Consider the following 6919-nt stretch of genomic DNA (forward strand, 5'->3'; position numbering starts at 1 on the left):
GCGGGTCACGTGAGGCCCCCGGTCGGCTGACGCCGCCGCAGCGCCGGTCACGAGACGGCGGAGCGGCGGGGCGGGGGAAGGAGGTGTGGCGCAGCGGCGCAGTGACTGGCCCGTCCTCTCGGGGCGCTCGCTGCCGTGGGGTCGCGGGTTCGAGACCCGGCTCCCGCCGGGCCCGTCGCCGTCATCGCTTCACTCCTCCCCACCCCACAGCTAGGGCTCGCCCGGGGCACCGCCAGCCGCCTCGGGACGCCGAACCGAGCTTCCTGCGGCCGCCACGGGCGCCTCTGGTCCCGGCGGGCTCCAGCGGGCACCAGCCGGCACCAGCCGCTTCAGGGCCTGGTCCGCAATGGCTGCCTCAGGGCGAGATGGGCTCCGGCCACGTCTGATAAATCAGGGCTTGATGAGGGAATTTGTGGGAAAACCACATAGGAATCACAGCGGCCTCGTTCACCACAAGGGTGCAGATGGTGTTAAGAAGGCTTTATATGATTTTGCCATTAGGGCGAAGGACAGTCGGGGTTAAAAACACGCACGCGTGCGTGAGCACGTGTTCATTCTCGCTGCAGTCAGCTAATTTTCCTCAGATCGGCTCTTGGAAAACACAGTCTTGGAAAAGGCAATGGTAGTTCAGTGATCAAAACTATCGGTATATGTGTCCTTAAATGCTTTGCTGCTATTGATCTGCCCTGAAGGACTTGGGCAAGAAGACAATATGCATGCAGGTGAAGAGCGGGGAAAGATGGCCTTGGAAAGAAACTGTTGCAGTTTTATTTTGGCACCAAAACCCATTTTTCTTACCTCGCACAGAAACTGCTAAGTGAAAAACACCAGGCTGTAAATTGCTGTATTACTAGCAAAGTCAGTTCCTTTTATTGTGTGAAACTGCTTATCATCTTAATTCACAATACTGTCTGGAGAAAGCAGGAACTATATACAAAAAGCAAACTACTTTGGTTTGCTGGTTTTGGTGAACCAAAAGATTCTTTCCTATTTTTCTTCTTTTTTTCAAGTAGGCAAGAGTTGGGGCCACCCTATAGCTGTCCCCTATAGCTGTGGGTGGCTAGTGGGGAACTGCAGCACAGAGGAGGCACAAATGCAATCGCAGAGACCAAAAAGGTGACTACACATGGTTCCAGCCCAGCAAAGGATGTGGCTGCATGTCTCTGGGAGCAACTCCAGGCCTCTAGTCCAGCGGTGTTCTCCTCTGTAAGTATTTATAGATCTAGCAGCTCCAAACTCTGCTTAGTCAAGTTCGAAGTGTGAATGTTGTTAAACAACCCCTAATGTGGCAGGTCAGTCTTCCTTCAGCCATTTATGTTGTTCTTCAACCACCAGAGGCTTCTGAAAATGTTCACATTACTGAACTGCCCACAGCCATTTATAATGCTCTTGACATGTTCCTGCTGGTACAATTTTGTTAGAGAGACGTTTCTCATATCAGTATAAAACCATACTCTAAAATAACTTAGTAAAACAGAAACTTGTCTACCTTAAGTGTGGGCAAACTTCTTTTTAAATACCTGCATTACAAATTCCAGCAAGAATCATTTCTTAATAGCTGAATTATTAACATTCAGTCAGTTTTCAGTGGAAATTCTTATAAAACTTCACAACAGACACATTTTCTCATTATTATTGCAAGCCATTTCCTCAAAATATGGCAATATATGCCATATGCCAACACTAACTAGCAAATGCAAGTCATTATCTATGTTATTTTTGGAACAAGATAAGGGTTTTTTTAAGTGATCCATAGCTCCAAGCTGTCAGACGGAAACTTGGCATTAACCTCTATAAATAAACAGAGTAGTTAGTAAATGATACTATAAAATCAGTGCTTAACAGAAGAATAGCAAGCATTTCTAACCTGCACGATGACAACATGCTTGTAAAACCGCAGGAGGGGATTCTGAAAACAAGGACCTATGATCTGCCACTTAAAGGCCACTGCCTAATGTGGTTGGGTTTATGACAATATTTGCCATTTGGTTAACTAAGATCAAGGAGGTACAAAGCAGGCCTGTAGGCAATCTGTAACTCTTCACTAGAAAACAAAAAAGGAAAAAATAATTACCACACATTAAATGATCGGGATATTAGCACCCTCAGAATAAACACACCGTAACAGTGAGCTGCAACATGGTCTTTAAGTGAGTTGTCAGTGAGAAACCCAAGCCAGGTGTACAGTACCTATAAATGGTATCAAGGAGAATACTGTAAAGAGTAACATTTAAAACCACAGCTGCTATAATATGAGTGGGTATATGGTAGATTAAACAGATATGTTCACTAATATATTTATAAATGTACTTGCCTGTAACATTGCTCCATCTGGCCTGACAGGGATATTTTTATGAAGACTCAGAAGCCTGAAAGAAGTAGTACACACTTTTTTTATGGCTTGAGAAATTTATTTGTTGAAGTTTCATTTGGAAGGGGGACACACATGACTGTAATGGGTCTTTTTGACCTCAGTTCTTTTCTGTTGTATTTTTTGAAAAATAATTATCTCTTTAAATCATTGCATACAAATCTCATCCCACAACCCAAATTTATGTCAAAAAAGACCTTAAATCAGCTCTACGCATAGGCCTGTATTCAGCTCTGAATATCTGAATGACTTATTTTTGTTCAGGAAACTCTCATGCACAGGCTAAACACAGACTGACTTGAGTGTGCACAGGCATGCACAGATATTTGCAGATAAAACCACTAGGGGTTGAGAAAGCTTACCTAGGAGTTAGGCAAGAGTCAGCAGCGGAGCAAGGTTGTCCTTAGGCCTGGTCTTTTACCAGCTGTGGAAAGTGGTTGCTCTTTTAGATTTGGAGAGTGAAAATAAGAGCACATGAGATGGGTTATGGAAGTAGCTGCTGCCAATGAAAGTAATGCTACCCAGGGCTAGAAGACTCCCACAGGGCTTTGCATGACCCAGAGCATGTGTGCTGCACCAGGCAGCGATGGGAAGTCCCCAGCTGGGGAATCCACGCCTGCTGCGCAGGAGCCTCAGCCAAAAAGCCCGTTGTAGGCTGCTGTCAGAAGCCATCCAAGGACTCCGTCCCGTGAAAGCCCTCTCATTTGTGAGTCGAGGTTGCCATTCCACGTTCCCTCACAACGACGAATGTTTCCAAAATGAACATCGTGAAAGGATTTTAGCTTTTCATTCTAGTGCAGTGACTCTTGCATCTCTGAGCATTTCTGAGGGAAATACAGTTTTTTATTTGAATTCTGATTATTCACCCATTCTATTTCTATTTCTTTGTTTTGATTTGTAGCCAAATTTTCTGCAATGATCTCTGCAGAGCTACATGTTCTTCTTTGGTATGTAGATGACACATAGAACAGAGATTGGCAGAGATGGTATAGATTTCCCTCGCTTTCTGGCATTCTCTGAGGTCATGTTCCTCAGATATTATACAAACAAAAGCTGAAAAACTGACTTCCTGAAGACAATGGGAGTATTATCATCAGTTTTATCATGATCAGAATTTTACCCATAGTTTTATTAATGTGGCAGTGGGACTTTTTATTCTGGTGATAAAGGTGCTAAAATAAAGATTCTATACAATTTGCAGGGGTAAAGCCCTAAAAATGAAAAGCTTTATTTTCTAAAGCTTGAAAATATCTGTAGATCAAAAGATAGAAAAAAATAATTTTGCTACACGTATATCCCAGTATCAAGTTGCACATGATTCAAATATCTGAAAAATAAGAAATACAATGGAATAAGATCATGATGTTCTGTGTAACACGGGAAAACTGCAGTGTAAGACCCCGTCTTCCAGCCTCCATTGGTTTGGCTGGTAGGAGAATGAGAGAAAAAATATTACTGTTTTCCCAAAGTTATTCAAAGAAAGTGGAGAGAAAATAAAATTGTATTACTTTGTTATTTACTTTTATTTTTCCTGGAGGTGGCTTTTTGAAAGCATTTTAATAAAAGATACCTATCAAAGCACATTGCATTTTAATCTTTCTTGATGTTGCCTGGGAGACACAAACCTTAAGATTGAAATTTAAGTCTTTGAAAAAAGAGGTTTGCAAACCAGAGCAGAAATGGTGTATTTTCTTCAGCCAAGCTTTGTGAAGGAGACAGAATGTCTCTTCCCTAGCTGCTTCTCTGTTTTAAAACTGCCTCCCTGGCTTTCAGCTTCAGATCAAGGACTCGAGGAAGATAATAAATTTGAATTTTACAAAATTTAAAAAATTCCTGAATTACCTCAATTGACATTGAAGTCCCCATTTATATGCATATATGCATATGAACATTTAATTATTCTATACAATGTGGGCAGCATGTTCAGGACAGGTGCAGAAAGACTTAAACCAGCATGCCTAAAAAGCTTTGGGGCAGGCTGTACCCTGACGGACTTGAAATCCACATCCAAAGCCTTGTTCCAAATCAAGCAGAGAGAAGTTATGAACAGCATTTACTAAGTACGTGCTCCACCCAGACAGCAGTGACCTCTGCCTTGCCTGTTTGGTGCAGGGCAGAGAGTCCTTGAGTACCATACTGATGCAGGACTCAGAGCTGGGATACTTGAGAGAGCACCCGATTTATGGACGGGGGCACTGGGAAGCTCAGTGCTCTGTTTCAGAGCCTCTGATATAGAGCTCTGTTGTAGAGATAAGCTGACAGGGGCTTCTTGTTGGGCTCTAGCTCCAGGCTTGGATTGATCCGAAGGGGCTGGGAGGGCTGTAGCCTTGTATGGTCAGCAGTGCCCGGGGACACATTCAGCCCCATCGCTGCGCAGCACTTACATCCACACGCTGCTCCATCAGGCTTTGTGTTAGTCCCACTCTCAAATAACGTCTTCTTTGGCCAGCACACCTGTGTCTACGGCAGAGCCCAGCTGGCCTGGCTAGGCCAGCAGAACTTTTCAGGGTGCACAGTATTTCAGACAGTTACGAATTTGTCCAGTGAAGAAATCTCAGAGCCCGGGGGGGTCTGTCAGCAGAATGGTTGGATGCTCTGGGAGCTGTGGGAGCCGCCACGAATAAGCTCTGTGGACACCAGTGATGCCAGGTGTCACTTCACTGGAGCTAAATGCTTGAACCCAACTGTGAATCTTCATTGAATTAAAATTCCATTTAGGTAATTTCAGTATCATAGAATAGTATTTAAATGAATTATATGTCTGTATACTTTGAAAAATTGAAGCAATATATAATCACAGCAGTTACAGCAATAATGGATTGGCAACTTACATTTTATGAAAAATTGTGAAGATACAAGTGACAATAAAGTACTAACTGTTAGAACTTGGCGCCCAGCTCTGCAAGCACTCATTTAACTAAGCAAAATGTCCCTTGTGCCTTTGTAGATGGCACCTTTGAACACAGAAGTTGCTGGCTAGAGTAGAGATAATACAGGCTACTACCACAGTGGTTTTAACAGGAAAAACAACAGCCCTGTCTCACTCCTATATAAATATCCTAGAGATTTTTCCTTTAAAAATTATTTTTAAAAAAACAATTTGAATAATTTACTGTATTATCCTAAATTCTCAGTTTCCTCTCATTCAAATCCTTTGGTTATAATCCTGGCTTTTCCCCATCACAGCATTATATTAGTAAAGGTTTTAGGGCATAGTTTGATAAGAAACTCTTTGGCATCAGAGCCAGCTTACAAAGTCATCATCTTCCTTCTGTGTCCTTGCCTGCTGGTCCTACACCACATTACCTCGCTTTCTGCCCAGTGCTGCACCAGCACAAGCAGTCTGCGGCCACACAGTGGACTCATGTGGCTGAAAACCAACCTTTTTTCCACCCCCTCCCGTTATTTTTCAGTTGAATCAGTTCTTTAACCTGACCTACTCAGTGGCTATAAATGTGCCAGCGCTTGGAAGAAGAGAGCTGGTGGGAGAACGAGAGGCTCAGAAGGTACAAGAGCACTGAGCTGTACAGCTGCTTCATGCAGCACTTCCATTGAATCATGTCCTCACATAAATAAAATTATGTAAGTGTTTATGGTTTGTATGGTGTTATATGTTTCTTATGCTAACTACATCAAAAATATCTGCCAAATACAAAACTCATAAATCATATAAATGTTATCTTTACTTAAAATTTCTGATAGAGGGCAATGTTAGTACAGCTCATCTTGTTCTTCCTAGTTCTGCCCTCATTTCTCACAGCCTATGAACAATGACATGTCTGGCTCTTTACAGACATGCAGCAAAGCTAATATTTCACTTGAGGTTCCCAGGAGCTGACGTCTCATTTTGCCCAGCATACCTCCAAGGCAACCACATGGACTATGTGACACTTACACATCACTGCCTGTTTTATTTTTAATTTGCCAAAAGGGAAGTGATTTACCTGCTGGTAAATTTAGATCTTTGAGTATATTCCCCAAGTGACAGTGGAAATTCTTCCCTCTCTTCTCACAGTGGGGTTTTTTACCAATGGGCGGATGGACTACAGAAGTGCAGCGGGGAAAAAGACCGTCCTGGCTGAATAGAGAGCTTTGGCTGGAACTCAGGAAAAAAAGGAGTTTATGACCTTTGGAAGAAGGGGCAGGCAACTCAGGAGGACTACACAGATGTTGTGAGGTTATGCAAGGAGAAAATTAGAAGGGCCAAAGCCCAACTAGAACTTAAGCTGGCTACTGCTGTAAAACACAATAAAAAATGTTCCTATAAATACATTAGCAACAAAAGGAGGGCTAACGAGAATCTCCATCCTTTATTGGGGGAAACACAGTGACAAAGGATGAGGAAAAGGCTGAGGTACTTAATGCCTTCTTTGCCTCAGTCTTTAATGGTAAGACCATTTGTTCTCTGAGTACCTGGTCCCCTGAGCTGGAAGACAGGGCTGGGGAGAAGAATGAAGCCCCCATAATCCAAGGGGAAATTGTTAGTGACCTGCTACACCACTTAGACACACAAAAGTCTATGGGGCTGGGTGGGATCCACCCAAGGGT

The 6919-nt window shown here is 43.1% G+C and overlaps 1 protein-coding gene across 1 annotated transcript in view; it reads right to left on the bottom strand.

Moving 5' to 3' along the window:
- Positions 1-4768, bottom strand: part of ATP6V1C1 (ATPase, H+ transporting, lysosomal 42kDa, V1 subunit C1) — a 28088-nt gene extending 23320 nt beyond the window's left edge. Inside the window, exons 1-2 of the mRNA XM_010577018.1 lie at positions 4764-4768; positions 111-115 (exon numbers count right to left, since the gene is read on the bottom strand). The gene's annotated coding sequence lies outside the window, so the exon portion shown is untranslated. The remainder of the gene's footprint in view (positions 1-110; positions 116-4763) is intronic.
- Between the last annotated feature and the right edge of the window lie 2151 nt (positions 4769-6919).

This window comes from Haliaeetus leucocephalus, unplaced genomic scaffold (assembly GCF_000737465.1).
Source record: "Haliaeetus leucocephalus isolate CR32 unplaced genomic scaffold, Haliaeetus_leucocephalus-4.0 Scaffold555, whole genome shotgun sequence".
Lineage (NCBI taxonomy): Eukaryota > Metazoa > Chordata > Aves > Accipitriformes > Accipitridae > Haliaeetus > Haliaeetus leucocephalus.